This window comes from Penaeus chinensis, chromosome 18, assembly GCF_019202785.1.
Source record: "Penaeus chinensis breed Huanghai No. 1 chromosome 18, ASM1920278v2, whole genome shotgun sequence".
NCBI lineage: Eukaryota > Metazoa > Arthropoda > Malacostraca > Decapoda > Penaeidae > Penaeus > Penaeus chinensis.
Window position 1 is genome coordinate 31,378,960 of NC_061836.1, and position 5,000 is coordinate 31,383,959.

Here is a 5,000-nt window from a genome sequence, read left to right on the forward strand (position 1 = left end):
ATTCTAAAATGCAATCCAAAATCCAGGTTTATCGAATATGAAAATCTCCCTTTCGACCAGTCTCAAACGTAAAATACAAGCTATTTTTCTTCCCTTTTTTGTTTTTGCACCAGGTAAAACGAAGCTTAAAAACCAGAATTGGTCTGCCTGAGAGTGTGTGTGACGTGCATGCAAGGCGCTGATTTGCCTTGACTTTGACGGCTGTTGAGGAAGACACGAGCCAAGGATAAGTGTGGGTATCATCCTTAACACGTGATAGGACGATCATGACGCAGAATGATCAGGCTGATATTGTTATGTCTCTTTATGTTTTTTTTTTTTTTTTTTTGGTATCTTATTATTTTTATTTTTTTTTTGTATTTATTGTTATGGTATGTTTGTTTTTTTCTCGCCACGGTGATTATTTTTTTTTATTATAGTTTTCTTTTATATTCTTTTGGGTTATGTTATGGTATTAGAAGGACTAGTACGAATGTATCTCTCTCTCTCTCTCTCTCTCTCTCTCTCTCTCTCTCTCTCTCTCTCTCTCTCTCTCTCTCTCTCTCTCTCTCTCTCTCTCTCTCTCTCTCTCTTCATTTTCAGTAATTAGTCTGATACTTATAACAAAATAAAAAAAAGATATTTCCACCTCAGGTATTTTTCTCGTGAACTATTTTTTTTTTTCAGAAATTATTATTATTTTCTTTTATACTTTACTCTTACATTCCGAATTATTTTTGTCCTTTATTTAATGCGGTTTTATTTTTTCTCTCGTGATTTGGGGTCTCTTAATATCCTTTAAGTAGGATAGGTCAGGTTTTCCAAAATAATAATGACAACAAAGTTAATAAAAGTATTGATGATGATAATAAGGGTTATGCCGATTTAAAAGATATCGGTTATAATAAAAATTATATCAAGGGACAATAATCAGTGTCACTCTCATTATTATCATTGTCATCATTACTCTTTATATCACTATAGTATCGTCATTGTAGATGTTATTATCATCATAATCATAAGTGTTATTACCATTGTTCATATTACCATTATTGCTTGTTTTATTTATCATCATTACTACCTTTAATAACAACACAATCAACATCATTATCGCTATTATCATTACTATCATGCTAGTCAGCAGTAATCACATATATATAAATAAACATTTCACAGCTGTTATTTTGCACATATCTGGCATCCTCGAGTAGCCACAGTGCAACCCTTATTTAATTTCGCAAGTAATGATTTTACAGCTCATGTTACTGGGTACAGTGTCTCTCTTCCAGCCACGTGCTTACGTGTTTGTTTGTTTTTCATTGTTTTGGTGATTTTACTGGTAATAGTAACAAAGGTAATAGTGTTTGTTGATATAGTAATGATGGTGACGATGTTTAGGGTTATGGTGGTGAATGATGATGGTGGCGGTGGTAGTGATGATGATGACCGTGGTAATGGTGGTGGTGGTAGTGGTGATGATGATGGTGGTGGTGGTGATGGTGATGAGGATGAGGGTGGTGATGAGGATGGTGGTGGTGGTGGTGGTAATGGTGATGATGGTGGAGGTGGTGAAGGAATAAAATAGAGGAAAGAGAGAAGGAAAAATATCAAGAAAAAAAAAAAACTTTATGACCACTAGGGGATCTGGGCAACAAGACCCTTCTGTACACTGCCGATTTTTGTGCCCAACGTGTTCATTAACCGTGTTTTCAGTGACGTGATTTCTCCACTGCCAGACGTGTCCATGAGTTCGTGAAATCAGATATGTAAGTTACTCATTTAAGAGTTTTAGTTTAGAAGGCTTAGTTACGTTCGGGTAGAATGGAGGGGGGAGGTTTTCAGAAACAAAATAAAACAGGAAAAAAACGATATATAATAACAATAGACGGACGGCGGGAGGGACGGGATGGGGGAGGTAAATACGTGAATGAATATACAGGTGAATGGAATTCTCGACTGCATGAATGATGAGAAAACAGAGAAAATGAAAAAAAAGAAGAAAAAAGTAGTAGTCATTTGGGATAAATACGTGAATGAAAACAATTGAATGGATTCCTTTATTTCCTTAATGGCGAGGAGAACGAGAAATGAAACGAGGGAATGGTATAGTTCACGTTAAATGAAATTAAGTGAACTGCAGGAAAGTGAAATGAGGAAAAGGCGTACTTCATGAGAAATGAAATGACGAAAATGAACCGCGGAAAAGGAGAAGTCACCCCCCCCCCCTCCTTCCCCATCCCACCCCATCTTTGTGCTTCACGCTGAACAACCACCAGAAGAGAAAAGACAAAGACTACCACGCAATAATGGCTGGTTTGGCGAGCTTGTTCCTTCCCTCTCTGTCCGTTTATCTAGGTTGAACCTCACAAACGTCACTGCAACCCGTCGCTTGATTAGAAAGTAAGATGGGGTAGATCTTGCAAGGACGTGCCTGGCCATAACAAATGAGTGAGAGCTTAGGAGGACGTTTGGGTCTTAAACACATGTCCTCCAGATGTACAGGAGAGAAATCCTGTGGCTCTAAAACAAGTTACGGAGTTTCATATCAGGTTTCTTTATCTATGGTACGTATTTTTTTATTGTTTTTTTTTTCTTTTCTTTTCTCGTCTGAAAAAAATGGCTGGTAAGTTGGTGAAGAGTGAAGGTTTATGGCAAGATAAACATTTAAAAAGAAATTGGTAAGAGGTGTGAACAAGAGGGAGAGGAAGAAGGACAATAACGCGTGTATGTGTGTGTGTGTGTGTGTGTGTGTGTGTGTGTGTGTGTGTGTGTGTGTGTGTGTGTGTGTGTGTGTGTGTGTGTGTGTGTGTGTGTGTGTCGTCAGCGTGTGTGTGTTCATTATGAAACATTTCCCGTTTTGTAAAATAATCATATACACTTATGATTATTTGTTAACCTCTTAGATTCTAAGACACTGGTTAATACTTCCTTGTCTCTCCCATTGTGTAACGGCAGTGGCAGTCGTCAAGTGAACAGAGAGAAGCAACCTTGATGTGAAACCGTCAACAAGTCTGCTGCTGAAGGCCTTATTGACACTAATCACTCTAAGGCAGTTTTTTAATCCTATTTTCCAATGTGCAGTTCCTTAGATTTTACATATAAACTTGACTCAAGTGTGGCATTTTTCTGATTGCTAGTAGTATATCGCGTTGGACAACTGATTTCCATATGACCTGTTTTCGAAATGTGAAACATGTGCTCAGAGCAGCAAGTACATGCTTTTTTTCTTAAATACCGGTATCTGAATTTGACGTTAAATAACGTTTTCTCTGAAAATGAAAGAAGCCAGACACATTTGTTGGCTTGACTATATTTCCTTCCTCAAAAGCATAAACAATAAACGTTTTTGGACCTTTGCCTATTGTGCAAAATCTTTGTCAGGCGAGAGTTGTAAACAGGGATGAAGGCTGCTCGAACAAATGAGTCAACACATTTTGGCACACCAAGGAGTGATCTTGTAAAAAATTGGTTCATCTTAACTTTCATACCAGAAACAATTAGTGGAAACTAGGTATACTGCCCTTATAATGAAATGTACCATAGTCCACTAAGCCTTTTGATTACACATAAAACTATTCGAAGCATTGAGGTCGTGTCTTCCCGTACAGCGCGTGTCAGGACTGTTGCCAAAATCTACGAAACTTTTTTGTTTCGCTTTGTTTTCATGAAGGAAATCAAAACGAAAATAACCTCAAGATTCACCTGGTGTGTATGTGTGACCTAAAAAAAATAGTTGCTCAAATACTGAATCAGAATATTTAATAGCCAACAACGCATCATCTTCAGTGCTGTGTTTAGTCCCACGTGAGGTCGTGTTTACGCTAAGCGGGGAGGGACGCGCCACTCAGGGTACGAGATGGCAGTAGACACTCCAAAAAGTCCGACTGCAAGCACAACAATATCTCTGGTTATTTTCATAGGGGGTTAGTATGGTATTATGCGCACTGTTTTTTTTTTTTTTTTTTTTAAGAGTTAGGGGTTGTTTAAATGTTTTTTTGTTTTTTTTCTCTTATACATATAAGTACAATTAAAAAGGAATAATGAACAGGGTGTCAGTACATACAATAAACAGCACCTGACGTTTACATGTTTGTAGATATTCATTTTATCTCCCTCCATGTAATAAAACATATGTGAATACATTTTCGAACGTTGATTGACATTATGTATACAAAGTCCGCTCGTCTCGGTACAGTTGCACCGGCGTGAGATCACAGCGCCTCTCAGACCTCAATACTTTGCACATTGTCTCAGACTCAGAAATATCGTGGACAGAAATTGAATTTACGTGAGAGCAGTTACCTAAAGCACTGCGTTATATCACCGAGCTGCTTTGAAATCGGGTATATGAGCAGTGTTGCTTTTGATCTCTGAGGCCAACGGACCTTGGGGCAAGGCCACGATCTTGGCCAGCACTCTCATGGTCAACGCATACGCCTTGTGTCAGTAAACTCCAGCAGCAAAATCGCCATTGTATTTTGTTAGTTATCGGTACTTTAGCTCTTTAGGACGATTGCTGATTTTATTGTGATAGTCAGTTTTACCAACTCTGGTACCGTTTGTACAATTGTTAAATTAATCTGTTAAAAATAATTCAGCACTGCTGTTATTTGGCTCCACCTGTTGTATAGATCTTTAAGGATGTTCGGTATTATGTCTTTAAAACTTTAATGAGTTATTATTATTATTATTACTAGACATGACTTTAAGCACTTTACCTGTTACATCGTCTTTATAGAGTCAATAATTCAACACAAAACCTAAATTCGTGTTAAAATATTCAGTTTTCAGAAAATTTGTAGCATATTTTCAACACCGGAACCTTGTCTTTTTATAGTCTGTTCATTATAATTGGCAGTTGGACAGAAACGACGATCTTTCAGTGTATAACTTCAGAGCTCGAGTACCAAGGGAAGGGCGTGGGAGAGGTCGCGGCGCCTAACTGATGACTTTACAGGACGTGTGGCGACAGAATGCGTGTTGGTGTTTTCGCCAAAGGGGGCGGTCGTTATCTTAAGAAA